Here is a 17,634-nt window from a genome sequence, read left to right as displayed (position 1 = left end):
CTTCTCAGGATCGGCTGAGGAAAATGTGCAGAACATGATCTCAGGGCAGAGAGTAGTGCAGTCTGGCTAGGGTACAGAATGGTATGAATTAGAGTGGTACTAGGTTGTGAAAATCTTTGACTGTCAGACAGAGGAGTATGAACTTTTAGGGGGGGGCAGATAAATAACATGGCCAGATCTTTCTATAAGAAGGGTTATTTTGGTGAAAGGGTTGCCTGCAGTGAGGAAGAGCAGAATCAGGAAGACGTATTCAGCCATTATTGCTGCTGTCCAAGTTGGGTGGTAATGATGAACTGTTTACAATAGTCCTACAGAGAACTGAGATAAGGAAAATATTAGAGAAGTGTCATGGAAATGGAATTGAGGGGGCTCAGTAGTTGATTGGACAGAGAATTGGGAAAAAGGGAGAGAAAAAAAATCCCAATTTTATCAGTATTCTGCTTGACAAACATCAATATACGAATTCCATATGCAAATACCAAAGGAAGGAGATCACATATGAACCTCAAATCTATATTATGGCCTGTTTTTTGTTTTTGTTTTTTAAGTTATCTCCAGTTTCAATGGCAAAGTCCTGTTTGGTATTTAAGACTCTTCACATTCTGCCCCCTTCTCACCATTCCAGCCTATACTTTGCTCCCCTCTATGCTCTCTAAAACTTACAATACCAACCTAGTTGCCATTCCTTTTAGGTGATATTCCTCTCTTGTCTTTGCAAAGGCTCTTGTCCATTCTTGGACAAGAATTCTTTCCTCACCTAAGACTCTTAGAAGCTCTGACTTCCTTCAAGATTCACTTCAAATGATACCTTCTGCAGAAGGCTTTCCCAGGCCCCCTAGTCATTTACGCCTTTCCCTCTAAGATTAACTGTATATGCATCTTGTATTTACCTATTTATGTGTGTCCCCTATAGCATGTCAGCTCTTTGAGGGCAGGAACTGTTTGTTTTCATTTCTATCATCTGCTTTAAGCATGGTGCCTAACACTTAGTAATCAGTTCTGAATGTTCTTGATTGGATGTGACTGCTGTCTTGTTGACCTAAACTGATCAGTAAGAAAAGGTGTATCCCCTGTAAAATCTTTGATAGAATTTAGAACCTTGATGTTTTTGCCATGTAGGGATCCCATGAAGTTTCTCCTCCAACTGTGCCATGGCTCCTTGGTGAGGTCCTCAAATCTCAATGCAGGGGAGGCATGAATTGAAGGGCTGCAGAGAGGACGCTGTCCTGCCTTCTTGAGTTTTTTCCTCCAGGTGGGTTAAAGTGACTTTTAAAAAAAATTTTATCAGTTACTGTTTCCTTCATTGGGCAGTGGCTATGGCTAAGCTGGGAATGGTTGATGGAACACTGCACCCATTTACTTTTGAAAAACTTTACAGTAACTAAACTCCATTGCTCAAATGGATAAATATCCTTGAAATTAAACCTTCAGAAAGAGGCATTCAGAGTTTACTGTTATTTTACTAAAGTTGAAAGGATCAGACTTTGTCTAGATTCTACTGTGAGCATTTATTAGGTACATTCTATGTTCCAGGCACTATACTAAGCACTGGGGATACAAATAAAGGCAAAAACCAGCCGCTTTTCTCAAAAAGCATTTAATCTAATGGGGAGAGACAACATGAAAACTACTATGTACCAGCAAGATAGATACAGAATAAAATGAAGATCATCTCAGAGGGAAGGTACACTAAAGTTTTATTTATCAGGATTACAAATCCACAGAGTATTCAATTCCGTTATTATTCAGTCACGCCCAGCTCTTCATAACTACATTTGAGATTTTCTTGGCAAAGATACAGGAGTGGTTTGCCATTTTCTTCTCCAGCTCATTTTACAGATGAGGAAGCTGAGGCAAACAGGGTTAAGTAACTTGCCCAGTGTCTGAGGCTGGATTTGAACTCAGGTCTTCCTGACTCCAGGCCCAGCACTCTATCCACTCTACCATCTAGCCATTACATATAATGAATAATACTTTAAAAAACAAATGAAAAAAGAAAAAAATCAGGAAAGCTGCTGAATACATCAAAAAGATTTGAAAATACGTGCAATAAACACTTGTGGACCTTGACCTCTTTAAAGAGGTAGGATAGGAGGGTCTCTTCACATCTCTTCTTTCAATCCATACTTGTTCCTTGAAATTTTGCAGCATTCACTTTTGATTTTTTTTGTGGGTTTTTTGTTTACATTGTTGTAGTCATTGTGTATTTTATTGGTTCAGATGACCTCTCTCTTCACAAGTTTATGTAGATCTTTCCCTTCTCTGCATTCATCATTTCTTACAGCACCCTAAGATGCAGTTACATGCACGTTGTTTGTTTTTTAATGGAGAAAGGGTAGCTGGTGAGAGACTAGGAACCTGGACAGTTTTGAGTACGGGGCTAGGAGCAAAGACCTCCCTCAGCCTAATTTTCACCTTACTTCTGCCTCTCTCTGGGGCCTCAGACAAGTTGCTTACCACTATGACTGAATCGAACTAATTTGTAATTGGAGTAATAAAAATGAACTTGCAAGGTGTAAGAGGGGCCACTAATTAGCTGATGTTTCTAAAGTGCTTTGAAGAAGAAAAGTGGTCTATAAATCTTAAGTATTATTGTATTGAGCAAAATGAGCACGGTTTTCTTTTTAAAGTACTCCCAGCTGTAGAATAGGCTACAAACAGGCCAGTGAATGGAAAATTGCATGTCAAAGAGGTTGTTGTTGCGACTTAAGTATGGCTTTCCTATTGGTTAATGTACATTGCACCACCAGCCAGGAAGGGGGATGGGGGTTGGGAGAAAAGTTCTTTGCAAAACTTAAAGCCTATAGAAATGTGAGCCTGGGGCCAGTTTGAAGTCCCTCAAGCGCTTAGTTCACTTTAACTTCGTAACAAAAGCTTTATTGTTATTTTGTTTCGACACCACACTTTGCACCCCAGCTTTTAGATAGAATGCATATTACTTTTTATTTTTAACTTTACTGTATACCCTGAAGTATTTTCTCCCTTTGTGTATTTGTCCAAGTTTTGAGAATAAGTGAAAAAAGGCATTTTCCCTTTTTTAGCATTTCCCCAGAGTGTTTTGCCCCAAGATGTAAATGTGGTTCTGTGAAAATATTTTTCCATCTAAAATAATAGATATTTCAAATATACTGACTCCATAATATGTATTTTTTTGGTATAGAAAGAGACGTGATTTCATAGGAATATACAAATGCATTAGGAATGACCATGGCATCACAGATTTAAAAGCAATAAGAGACTCAAAAGGCAATCAAGTTCAACCTCCATCATTTTACAAATGAGACACTGGGTACAGAGAGGTTACTTGGCTTGTCCAGAGTCACACTGCTAGTATCAAGATTTGAAACTTTGGCTCTAAAATATTCCCAATATTCTCCCCCCTTTTTATCCCAAAGATTTCCAATACTTCCAGACCAACATTTACTAGATTTCATCAATATATTTCTATTCCTGAAATGCTCTGTGGATAAATTAACTTGAGAAATGCTGCCTTTTACAATCCTCTCCAGTCTTCCCGTCCTGCTCCTCTCAATAGCCAATACAGTTAAACTCTTTCACTTATATCCAACTCACTTGCATGTCCTGGCATCACCTCCCTGATGTCATAGTCCTCTTTGAGAAGGAAGGACAAACAACCACCTCTGTGAATAGAGAAGTAGCTGCCCACTAGGGATCAAACTTCCAGTTGGGCAACCTTCCTCCCTCCCCTTCCCTCCTTCCATTCTTCTCTTTCTACAAAGGGTATCAGACCCCTACCTGAGGGTGCTCTGCCCAAAGAGAATGTAAATTTTAATCTCTGAAACTTTTTTTTTCTTGTTTTGGTTTTCTCTCTTAAAGACCAGTCTTAACCCCAAATCACTCTGGTCCTAGACCAAGCCCTACTTGGTCACTGGATCACTGTTTGGGTCCTGATTGGCTCAGAATAAGTGCAAATAACAATTGTTTCTGTTTTGGCCAGAACATTGGTCAATTTCAAAAGGAGAGGAAGCAGTAAGAGGACAGCACTGGCTAGACTAAAAAGTTTTCCTAATGTTTGGTGTATACCTCTATTCTTCCATTAGAAAACATTTTTGCATAAAGCCAAGATGGTGATTTATTTGGTGCCAAGGCAAAGAAAGGATTAAATTAAAATTGTCTGTTATTTTTCATGGTTTGGTGTTGAGGGTAGGAAGGTCCATTTAGCACTCAATCTTTAATTCTGCCCAGCTCTTTCTTATCCCTTCTTTCTTTTTTCTCCAAGTTTCACTTATGGTTTTCGGTGGCTATCAGTGGTGAATTTGTTCCTAAGTAAACTTTTGATCAAAGGGAAGGGTGTGCACAGATTGACTGCCCTTTGGGCATATTTCCAAATTGTTCTCCAGAATAGTTGGATCAGTTCACAACTCTACCAACAATGCATTCAGGATTGAAGAAATTTGGGATTTTTAGTCTGAAAGGGAGATAGGATAGCTACCTTCAAGTAGGGTTGTCCTATGGAGAAAAAGAAAAGGATCCTATTTCACTTGTATAACATTAGCAAGCGGAACTGGGATGGAAATTATAAAGAGGGAGAATGGGGCTCATTGGAAGAACAACTGTAGTGATTAGAGAAGTTCAAAAGTAGAATGGGCTGTGTCATTCTCCTGTAATGAGGACTTCACCACTAGAGGTATAGTATTCAAGGACAGGATCACCCAGTCAAAGATGCTGTAGTTGGGGTTCAAACTTTGGGTAAAAAGAAGTTTGGACAAGATTACCTCTAGACTCCTTCAGACTTTAAAGTTCAGTTCACCTAATCACAATAGTTTATAGTTACATATAGCTCATCTATAAATAATCTGTTGATAGTAGCCACGTAGCACAGTTGATAGAACTCCAGGTGTATAGTCAGAAAGATCAGAGTTCAAATTCAGCCTAAGATATTTCCTAGCTGTGTGACCTTGGGCAAGTCACTTAAAACCTTTGCCTCAGTTTCCTCAACTGTAAAATGAGGATAATAACAACACCTACCTTTGAAGGGTTGTTGTGAAGCTCAAATAAGATAATATTTGTAAATGCCTGGCACATAGTAGGTACTATATAAATGCTAGCTAGCTAGTAGTAGTAGTAGTAAGTAGAAGGAGGAAGAGGAGGAGGACAAGAAAATACTATAGTAATATGTGAAATTTGCAATGTGCAAGTAGACACGAAAATCGTCTCATTCTTATGGTGCACATGAATACATCAAATCAAGCTTTTCTACTGCTGCTAATTCTTACTCCCTGTATGCTTTGGGCCACTTTCTTAAGCACTTTAGCCCTTGGTTTCTTCATCTTTAATAGGAGAGTCTTGGACTAGCTGACCTCTATGGTCCCTTCTAAATATAAATCTATGATAATAATAGCTACAATTTGTAAAGCACTTTAAGGTTTGTAAAGCGTTTCACACATTATCTCATTTCATCCTCACAACAACCCTGTGAGGTAGATGCTGCTATGTCCACATTTTACAGATGAAGAAACTGAGGCTGATGGTTAAATAACTTACCAGGGTCATACTGCTAAAAATGTACTATCTCATTCAGGATTTGAATTCAGAGGGTTGCTGACTCTAAGGCTAGCAATCTAAGGCTACCTAGCTGTCATGAGCCTATAATACTATATTTACCCATAATTTTGTCCCTGTTCTTTTAAATATTTCTATTCTAAAAGAGAGTTGGATTACAAGGAATCATGTAATTGTCCAGTCATTTCAGTAGTGTCCAGCTCTTCCTGATCTCATCATATCAATATTTATGTATCAATCCACAACTACTTTTGCCTTATTGAAAAACTACTTTAAAAAAAAAGATTATAGTAGAGTTTGTAAAGTTGTGAGCAAGTGTATTTCAAGGTGTTAGAGAGAGGGTAAGAAAGGGAAAGCAATTCAAAGTGATTAAAAGGTGGAGTTCACATCTTTATAAAAATATTCCAGCTGAGAGGAACCTTAGAAATGTTTTGTCCAGAAAAGAAAAACAATAAATGCTGGAGAAGATGTGGGAAAATCCTCCCTCTTTATAATTTCCATCCCAGTTCTGCTTGCTTATGTTACACAAGTGAAATAGCATCTTTTTCTTTTTCTCCACACAACAACCCTACTTGAAGATAGCTAGCCTATCTCCCTTTCAGACTAAAAATCACAAATTTCTTCAATCATTTCTCAAATGACAATGTTTCAGATCTGGACTATGATGGTAAATTTTTAACAGCAGGGTAGGGGGAAATGGACACCAGACACAATTTTAAATTGCATTATTAATATTTTCCATCATTTTTGAAAGTCTAGACAACAGACAAAACAATCTACTAAGTCCTGATTTTCAGCATGTGTTGAAAATTTAGCAATAGGCTCTCCTGGCCAACTCAAGGTGGCTCCAGCATACCCCTGTTCCTGCTCTTTTGTCATCGGGGTTGTCTTCCTTTTGGTATTGTCTAGTTCATCAACAGCTTCCATAGAATGTCACACACAGAGCTGAACAAAATATTTCACATGTCTGACCAGCACTGAATGTAGTGGGTCTACTGCCTCTTTTGTTCTTGACACTGTGCTTCTATTAATGCAGCATAAGCTTGATTTTCTCTGTGGCAAACATGGCACATTTTTAACATGTTGGCCAAATGCAAGCAAGTTTTTAACAAATATACTTCCAGATCATTATTTTTCATATAACCTTATAAAGCTGTGGACTTAATTCATTGTCTAAAGCATTCTTAGAGCTCCTTTTTGAAATGCTTTTAGAGTTAATTTTTAAGTCACTAAAAAAATTGATGTCATTATTTTATAGTTACAAATTACCTTTGGACAAAAACAGTATTATTCAGTTTGATTACCCACTTTACTTGACAGACTTGGACTGAGTGACTTCTGGCTGCTATTACACCCATCCTTAATGGACAAAGATTTGTTACCATTATTAGTCTAAATCAGAGGTTCTTAACCTGAGGCTGAAGACTTTGTCTTTAAAATCTTTTTTATAATTTTATTTCAATATAATTGGTTTCCTTTGTAATCTTAGGCATTTTGTTTTATGCATTTTATTTTTAAAAAGACTAGGTCTTCTTATTTCACCTAGGCTAGAAGTGGAGAGGCTCAATATCACTACTGATTGGCATGTGAATTTTGATTTGCTACATTTCTTTTTTTGTTTGTTTGTTTATTTGCTTTGTTTTTGCTTTTTGGGGAGACAGGGTTAAGTGACTTGCCTAAGGTCACACAGCTAGTGAGTGTAATGTGTCTGAGGCCAAATTTGAACTCAGGTCCTCCTGCCTCCAAGGCTGGTACTCTATCCACTGTGCCACCTAGCTGCCCCTGATTTGCTACATTTCTGACCTCGGCTGATTTGTTCCTCCTTAGGGAACCTGGTGGGCCTGCTCCCATGGGCTCACTATACTAATGCTGGACGTAGCACAGACACCTGATTGTCTTAGCCCACTCTAGCTCAGAATTCCTAGATCTGACAACCTTAGCTTCCCAGGTAGCTGAGATTACAGGCTTGTGCCAACTGTTAAATGTATTTTAAAACCTTCAGAGAAGAGGTCCGAGAAGAGGTCCATAGATTTCACTAAACTGCTAAAGGGATCCATGACACACACAGAAAGATTAAGAACCTCTGGTCTAGATTATATTTTCTCATCACCTTATACTTGGACTGTGCCATACTTTAATTAACAGCCTCCTAAATGGTCTCCCTTAGCTCAAGTCATTCTCTACCCAATCTTAATTTGTCCTAGATTAATTTTTTAAGCATTTATATTGGCTTTTATTAATAGTTAGCATTTATGTAGTGCTTTAATATTTGCAAAACACTGTACATATGTTACCTTATTTGATCCTTCCAACAATCCTGGGAGAGAAGTGTTATTACTTTAACCATTTTGTAGTTACAGAAACTAAGACAAACAGAGGTTAAGTGATTTGCCTAGCAAGTGTCTGAAGCAGGATTTGAACTTTGTCTCCCTGGCTCCAAGTCTAGCCCTCTTACTCACTGTGCCACCTAGCTGCCAATGTATATTTGAAGGCATGAAAAGCTCTGTGTGTGTGTGTGTGTGCACGCGTATGTGTGTGTATGTATACACACACATATAAAAAAATTTGATCCTCATAGGAACCCTGGAAGGTAGGTGTTATTCTTTCTCTTTTATAGATGAGAAAACTGAGCCTGAGAAAGGTTAAGTGACTTGTCCAAGGTCACACAGCTAGTGTCTAGTTTCTAAGGCAGGATCCAAATATGAGTCTTCCTAACTCTATCCACTGTGCCCCCTAGCTGCCACCTAGTTACCTCAGAAAAATATAAATATAAAAATATATAAATACAAATATATAATAAATACAAATACACATAAAATAAATATATAATAAAAAATATAAAGCTGTGGCATGGTAATAGTTTGCTCCCTGTTTCTGTGTACCCAGATTCATTTGCATTCTGTGGTGTTGATTTGCTCAGAAGTGAAACAGATACCTCCTAGATTAATTCCTAAACCACCATTTTCATCTTCCTCTCGTCCTCAAATCCTTCAATGGGTCATTGTTGTTTGTGTACACCAGAATGTCCAAATTCCTTAGCCTCTAACATTCAAAGGCTCTTCATGATGTGGCCCTAAACTATTTATCCAAACTTAACTCCCTCTGTTCTCCATTATGGACTCCATAAAGCCTTCCCTAACATCCAAATCTGTGACACCTCCTTCCTCTGAACTTCCACAGTAATTATTATTTCAAACAATTCATTGGAGGATAATCAAATACTATTTTTCAATACCTATTGCTGTCTGGAACTATTATGTAAGTCTTATTATTGAATTTTTCATCAGTTATATCTTGCCTCCCCAACTAAATTGTAAAGCAATGTAAAAACAAAATAAATCGACAAAAAGTTATCTTAAAAAAAAAAGGAAGAAAGAATTGGGGATGTTCAGCCTGGAGAAGAGGAAGTATAGGAGAATATGACTAATGTCTTCACATATTTGAAAGGTTGTCAAAAGAAAGAGGAATTTGCTCTAAGAAGCCAGAATTGCAGCAATGAGTACACACTGCAAAGTGGCAGACAGACTTGAAGGAAAAGCTTCCTAACAATTAATGTACCACCCAAAAGTGGGAACAGGCTGCCTCTGAAGGCTGAACACATTAGGTTCTTGTTCAGTTCTGGGTTGGCTTAGATAGGCTCTTGGGTCCCTTCCAACTCAGAGTCTGTGATATGTACTTAGACATTTGACATTCAATCCCAAACTACCTCGGTATTATTACCAGTATTACTTAGTCCTAGGCAGAATGGTGGTAAAATAGATGAGTACTTGACCTGGAATCAGGAAGACTAAAGTTCAAATCCTGCTTGAGATATTTATTAACCGTCTGACCCTAGGCAAGTTATTTAATTTCTGACTACTCAGTTTCTTCATCTGTAAAATGGGGATAAGAAGAGCAACTACCTTACAGGATTGTTGGGAGGATCAAATGAGATATTTGTAAAATGCTTTGCAAACTTTAAAGTGCTATGTAAATGCTAGCGATTTTTATTAGAATTATTCTTTTTTTGGTTTTGTTTTTGGCTAGGCAATGGAGTTAAGTGACTTGCCCAAGGTCACACAGCTATTAATTAAGTGTTAAATGTCTGAAGCTGGATTTGAACTCAGGTCCTCCTGACTCCAGGGCCAGTGCTCTATCCACTGTGCCACCTAGCTGCCCCATTAGAATTATTCTTAATCCTTTTATTTGTGTTTTATTTCCCATAGTGCCTCTTAAACTTTTCCTCTATATCTTCTTGATCAGGTATTCAACAAATACTTGCAGAATGAATGAATGAATGAATGAATGCTGGTTAGCTCCATTGGTTGGAAAGAACAAGATTATCCATGTTTGATCTAATGGATCAATGACCTTTGCTTTGTTGCAGGTCATAATGTGCCAATTTCCTCATAAACTTATGTGATGTATGAAAATGTATGGTGATTATGACACAACCCATGATTACTAAAGAAAAATAAGTTACGTATTCCACTGAAAATGGGTCTATAGCATCATTTCCATGTAGGGGAGACAGAAGCTTTTTATGGACTTCATTCATTTTCAAATTTAAAAATTCAAAGAAAGGCTGGACACCAGAAGGATTATAATAAGTGAACTCTACTTAAAAGAACAGTGTTCAAGTATGTCAGGAATACTTATTGGTCACTTGGGCTAATTCTTACATATCCTAAATATAAACAATTCTTATCTAGCTAGTTATCAAAGCACAGACTTCTAGGAATAATATGTTGCTAGCCTACGTCTCAGACAGGTAGGTGGCAGAGTGGACAGGGTGCTGAGTCTGGATTCTGGTAGTCCTCAGTTCAAATGTGACCTTAGATACTTACTTGCTATGTGACCCTTGGCAAATCACTTAATCCTGTTTTGCCTCAATTTCCTCATCTGTAAAATGAAGGAAGGAAATGGCAAACCACTCCAGTACCTTTAACAAGAAAACCCCAAAAGGGGTCAGGAAGAGTTGGACAAAACTGAAAATGTCTAAACAACAATAGTCTACTTCTACTTTAGTATTTGAAAATTCAAAACACACGTCAATACAAGTTACTATGCTTATACTCTACATAGACATTTTTGTTTGTTTGTTTTTTGCTTTTTAGTGAGGCAGTCGGGGTTAAGTGACTTGCCCAGAGACACAGAGCTGGTAAGTGTCAAGTGTCTGAGGCCAGATTTGAATTCAGGTCCTCCTGACTCCAAGGCTGGAGCTCTATCCACTGTACCACCTAGCTGCCCCTACATGGGCATTTTCAGCCTGTTCTGTTTTTGTAGATTTTTAGTTCCCTCTTCAAATTTTACTCATCATATGACTAAGTAACATTTAAATTTTTTGTTAATTTTGATCTATCATAACTTTGTATTTTCCTTAATGTTACTACCTTTTTCTGAGATTATCACCAATTTATCTTGTATATATACAAGAGAACGTATATCTTGTATATATGCAGTATCTTGTTTGTTCACAGTTGTTTGCATGTCACATCCCCTTAAGGGTTTCCTTAGGGCAGGGCCTATTTTTGTGTCAGTACTTCTAGCACTTAGCATTGGACCTGGCACACAGTAAGTACTTAATAAATGCTTGTTGACTTGATTTACATGCTGTGAACTTATATTCTATTTTATGTTATTGTATTTACATTCATGTATTATCTCCCCTACTAGACTCTAAACTTTTCGAGGGTAGGACTTTCATAGGTCTTATTCATTTTTGTATGTTCCCAGTGTTTTGCGCACAAGTTGCTTATCAGTGTATGTTTTCTTTAAAATAAGGGTTGTACATCACTAATGTGAAAATATGTTTAATAGGGACATATATTTTAGCCCATATCAGATTGCACGCCATCTTGAGGAGGGAGGTGGGGAGGGAAGGGAAGAAAAATTTAAAACTCAAAAGCTTAAGGAAGTGATTATTGATAAATAAAAATAAAAAAAGAATCAAAATAAAAAAAGAAAAAAGAAAATAAGGGTTGTACATGACTATTATGGAAATATGTTTTGCATGACTGCACATGTATAATCTATATAAAATTGCTTACCATCGGGGGGGGGAAGGAGGTAGAAAATTTGGAACCCAAAATTTTTAAAAAGGAATGTTAAAAATTGTTTTTACCTGCAATTGGAAAAAAAATATTATTTAGAAAAAAATAAGGATTGTAAAGATGTAGTCCATAATCCTCCTTTACCTACGAAGTTTGACACTATATAAGTGTCAAAGGCTGATTGTCTTAATAATAAAATTTTGAATATCCATGTGACTAAGCTAAGTATAACTGAATTATGTCATCCAAAGTGGACTGGGATCAGATTTATTTCTACCAATACTTATCCCTGGATTTTCAACTCTACTAAATGTGATTATCAGGGTAAAGTTAATTTTTCTGTACATCTTTTTCACTACCATTAGTATGAAAAAGAATACTTCAAATGATTAAATTAACTAGATGACATGTATATGCAAGGTTAATAAAACTTTCTTGTAAGAAATTTGAAACATATTACTTTGCATTATATTGATGACACTCTCTTTTCTTTTTTTTATTTTTAATTTTTATGTATAAATTTATTTATTTTTAGTTTTCAACATTCCCTTCCACAAGTTTTTGAGTTCCAAATTTTCACCCCATCTCCCCCCTCCCCCCACCCCAAGATGTCATGCATTCTGAATATCTCTTCCCCTACTCTGTCCTCTCTTCTATCTCTCTCCCCTTCTCTTATCCCCTTCCATTTTCCTGCAGGGCAGGATAGACTTCTGTACCCCATTTCCTATATTTATTTCCCAGTAGCATGTGAAAACATTTTTTAAACATGTTTTTAAAACTTTAGGTTTCAAATTTTCTCTCTTCCTCCCTCCCACCACCCTCATTGAAAAGGCAAGCAACTCAATATAAGTTGTACATGTGCAGTTATGCAAAACACTTCCATAGTAGATATGTTGTGAAAAACTAACTCTATTTCCCTTAATCCTATCCTGCCCTCCCATTTATTCTATTCTTTCTTTTGACCCTGTCTCTCCTCAGAAGTATTTACTTCTGATTACCCCCTTTCCCAATCTGCCCTCCTCTCTATCATCCCCTGCTCTCTTGTCCCCTTTCCCCCTATTTTCCTGTAGGGTAAGACAGATTTCCATACCCAATTGAATGTGTATGTTATTCCCTCCTTAAGCCAAATCCTATGAGAATAAGATTCACTCATTCCCTCTCACCTTCCCCTGTTTCCCCTTCCACTGTAAGAGACTTTTCTGGTTTTTTTTTGTGAGATAATTTACCCCATTCTACCTCTCCCTTTCTTCTTCTCTGAGTATAATCCTCTCTCATCCCTTAATTTTATTCTCCAGATATGACCCCTTAATCTTCAGCTCACCCTGTGCCCTCTATCTATCTAACTACATATACATACATATAATTTTTTTCCTCCAACTACCCTGATACTGACAAAGGTCTCATGAGTTATAAATATCATCTTTCCATGCAGGAATGTAAACAGTTCAATCTTAATAAGTCTCTTATGATTTCTCTTTCCTGTTTACCTCTTCATGTTCCACTTGAGTCCTGTATTTGAAAGTCAAATTTTCTATTCAGCTCTGGTCTTTTCATCAAGAATGCTTGAAAGTCCTCTATTTCACTGAATGACCATTTTTTCCCCTGAAGGATTATACTCAGTTTTGCTGGGTAGGTGATTCTTGGTTGTAATCCTATCTCCTTTGCCCTCTGGAATATTATATTCCATGCCCTGGTCCTTTAATGTAGAAGCTGCTAAATCTTGTGTTATCCTGATTGTGTTTCCACAGTACTTGAATTGTTTCCTTCTGGCAGCTTGTAATATTTTCTCCTTGACCTGGGAACTCTGGAATTTGGCTACAATATTCCTAGGAGTTTTCCTTTGGGGATCTCTTTCAGGAGGAGATCTGTGGATTCTTTCAATTTCTATTTTGCCTCTGGTTCTACTATATCAGGGCAATTTTCCTTGATAATTTCTGGAAAGATGATGTCTAGCCTCTTTTTTTTGATCATGGCTTTCAGATAGTCCAATAATTTTTAAATTCTGTCTCCTGGATCTATTTTCCAGGTCAGTTGTTTTTCCAATGAGATATTTCACATTGTTTTCTAATTTTTCATTCTTTTGGATTTGTTCTACTGTATCGTGAAAGTCACTATCTTCCAATTGCTCTATTCTAATTTTTAAGGAAGTATTTTCTTCAGTAAGCTTTTGTACTTCCTTTTCCATCTGGCCAGTTTTGCTTTTTAGGGCATTTTTCTCCTCATTGGCTTTTTGGACCTCTTTTGCCATTTGGGTTAGGCTATTTTTTAAGGTGTTATTTTCTTCAGTATTTTTTTGGGTCTCCTTCAGCATCACTCTCAGTTTTTCCTCTACTTCTCTAACTTGCTTCTCAAAATCGTTTTTGAGCTCTTCCATGGCCTGGGGCCAATTCATATTTTTCTTGGAGGCTTTGGATGTAGGGGCTTTGACTTTGTTGTCTTCTTCTGGTTGTATATTTTGGTCTTCTTTTTCACCAAAGTAAGATAATATAGTCTGACTCTTTTTGCGCTGCTTGCTCATTATCCCGGCCAATTACTTGAGTTTTAAACTCTTTGTTAAGGTAAGAGTCTGCTTCCAATGTGGAGAATGTACTGTCCCAAGCTTCGGGGAGTTTGTACAGCTGTTTTCAGAGATACTTGTAGGGACCTGTAAATTTTCAGTTCTTCCAAGGTGGTATGATAAAGGGTGAGGTGTTTACTCCTTTCCTGGCCTGCGACTACAAGTAGTCCTTTCTGTTCCGTAACTGTGATGAGGGGCTCCTCTCCACAACCACTACAAGCTCCACCAAGCCAGCACTCCTCCTCACCCCAGCACCGCTGCCCAGAACTGTGACCCAGATCCAAACACGGGCAAAGCAAGAGATTCCTGCCTCAGCACTGGCAAAGAGATCCCTGCAATCCCTCTCTGATCAGCCACTCAATTCCCCCTCAGTCTGTGGGCGGGGAAGCTCAGGAAGCAGCTGCCCCCCCCACAGGGCCATGCTCTTGGGGAATGGAGCTGAAACCCCACCTTCCTTTCTCACGCACCAACAGAAACAGACTTTTCCCACTGACTTTCTAAGTTGTCTTTGGCATTTGTAGATTGAGGAGTCTGGAAACCTCCACAGCTGCCCAAGATTCAGTCCTCTGAGGCCTGCTCCAGGTTCGCTGCGGCCTGTGCACCCACTCTGTGCTGCGCTCCCAGCCGGGCGCGATACACCTTTCTGATCAATCATCCAGGTTGTCTTGGGCTGGAAATTTGTTTCACTCTGTCTTTTTGTGGGTTCTGCTGCTTCAGAATTTGTTTAGAGCCATTTTTTATGAGTATGTGGAGGGGTTTGGAGGAGAGCTCAAGCAAGTCACTGCTTTCACTCTGCCATCTTGGCTCTGCCTCGACACTCTCTTTTCTTACCTTGCCTTTATACCGTGTTTTTAACTTTTACAATTCTTTCACATAGATTATTTATCTTGATTCTCACAATAACCCTGTGAGGTAAGTCAAGTAGGAATTATTATCTTCACTTCACAGATCAGAAAACTGTGAAATAGAGGTTAAGTGGTTTATCTAAAGTTACAGTCATGAAGTTCAGACTAGAACACAGTTTTCTTTCTTCTTAAAACCAATACCCACTGTATCTCTTCTTTACAAAATGTTCTAGGGAAGACTTTGTAGTTTCCTATAATATTAATGTCGATAGCATCACAGTGTTTGCATTATATAAGCATTACAAGAGTACACATGCAGAACTGGAAAGATCATTAGGGACCAATGGATCCTGCCCATTTCTTTTACCCTTGAGGAAATCTGACCCCCTGAGGTTAAGTGACTTGCCCAGAGTCACATAATTAGTAAGTGACTAAGGTGGTATTAGAACCTGGGTGTTCCCTACTCCAAGACTAATGCTCTATCTGCTACATTATACTTATGCAACTTTTAAACAGTAGTATGCTAAGTCATGTTCTAACCCCTTTGTGTGGGAGGCAAAAAGGGTCTAAAAGTCAGAAATTATTGAATTGCTTCTATGTGTCAGACACTGTGTCAAATGCTGTAAAAAGCGATAAGAGTCTGAATGTGGGAGGAAATCTTTTTTTTTTAGGGGAGGAAGTGACCAAATTCTTAAAACTACAGAGAGAGGTGCTAAATGTGTGCTAATTGTTCATGGCAGGTTCCGGGAGGCTGCAAGAGTGTTATGTGGTTCCCAACAACAGAAGAGAAGTAGTAAGTAAGTGCAGCTGCTATAACCACTACTGGTTTATATTTTATTTTTTCCTTGAATACTGAACTCATGTTTTATTTAAAAATATATATAAGCAGACCTAACTGGTATCTAACTGATAGTGGTACCACTACATTTTATGTGAATAAAAGTGGCTGTTGCTTTTTGCAATGAAAATTTTATATGGTTGGTACAGGTAGACTAGAGTAGGGTGAATGGGGGGGCTCTTTTGCTGCTACTGTGGCCCTTGAAATGACAGAGCTCAAGAATGATTGTACTAAAACATACTGCTCAGGAATCCATATGTTTGGTTAGAATAGCTGATTTATAGCATGTGGTCTAAAGGACCAAAATATCCTGAGTTTTCTTTGCTAACATTGAGTTAATGATGTTCTAAGATCCTATCATAGTGTCTTACACATAGTAGGCACTTCATATGTAAAAAAAAAAATTAAAGACTGTAATGCTAAAGGCCATTAAAACAGTGATCCAGGGGTGATGGCACATCCCAGCTACCAGGAAGGCTGATGTTAGCCGATCTGTTGAGCTCAAAAGTTTTGAGATGCAGTGGGTTTAGCTGACTTGGTAGCCAAACTTGAGTTCATCATTCATATAGTGAGCCCCTAGCATAAGTGAGTAGCCCTTATACTTCCAGCCTGGGAGAAACAGAAACCCAGTCTTACCAAAAAAAAAAAAAAGACATTGAGAATCCATTGTGTATTAAGCACTATGAGAAAGGAAGAGAATAAGTATTTCTATATGTGCTAAGCACTTTTAACAAATATAATCTCATTTGTGGTAGGTGCTAGGGATAGGAGAATCTGTGTATGTATGTATTTGGGAATATCACAGAGTCATAGCTTTAGAGCTGGAAGGAAACTCAGATGTCTGTGAATGCAAACATTTCATTTAATAGATAAGAATCTGAGGCCCAGAGAAGTTAAATGTCTTGGCCAAGGTCACACTACTAGCAAGTATCTGAAATGGAATGTGAACCTAAGTCTTCCTGAAAAGTACAGAACACATAGTCTTTGCTTTCAGGCATAGCATAGGATAGTTAGTAAAACATGACTTTTTTGGTGGGGGGGGGGGCCGAGACAATTGGGGGTTAAGTGACTTGCCCAGGGTCACATAGCTAGTAAGTGTCAAGTGCTTGGTCTGAGGCCAGATTTAAACTCAAGTCCTCCTGACTCCAGGGCCAGTGCTCTATCCACTGTGCCACCTGGCTGCCACAACATGACATCTTCTAAAGTAGCTCTCTAGGGCTTCATCATGGTATGGAGCTGAATGGTAGTAGGAACTCTGGTGGGTCCTACCAAGCTAGGAAGGCTTAAAATATAGGTTTGGTCAAGTACATGTATTATGTGAGGATCAGCCTAGCTAAGTTCAGAGAGGCTCTTTATGACATGATTAGCCACCAAGTGATTAATTTTTGGGCTGCAGCAGCTCATGAAACAGATTAGTAAGATGTGGGGAAGGGGTGTAGCAGAACTGTTGATCTTTTAAGTATTAAAGAATAGAGGGGATACAGATTATATGTGTGATTTCACTGATATAGCAAAGTCCCATATACCAATGCAGGTTAGCACCTTCTCTGCTGCTTCCAGAGAGATACCTAAGAGCTCTTCGTCCAGGGTCATGCAACCAAGTGTCAGAGAAGAAACTTGAACTCGAGTCTTTCCTGGTTCTGAGGCGAGCCCTACCTAATATGACATGCTGCCTCTCAATGACGAGTACAAAAACTGACATTTATATAGCACTTCAAAGTTTATACAACAATTTACATATTGTTTCATTTGAGCCTCGGAACACCCCTGTGAGGCAAGAACTACAGATATTATCCCCATTTTAAAGATAATAAAACTGAAGCCCAGAGAAATTAAATG

The sequence above is a fragment of the Phascolarctos cinereus genome, unplaced genomic scaffold (genome assembly GCF_003287225.1).
Source record: "Phascolarctos cinereus isolate Bilbo 61053 unplaced genomic scaffold, phaCin_HiC Scaffold_726;HRSCAF=1367, whole genome shotgun sequence".
Taxonomy (NCBI): domain Eukaryota; kingdom Metazoa; phylum Chordata; class Mammalia; order Diprotodontia; family Phascolarctidae; genus Phascolarctos; species Phascolarctos cinereus.
This window is presented reverse-complemented; position numbering follows the sequence as displayed.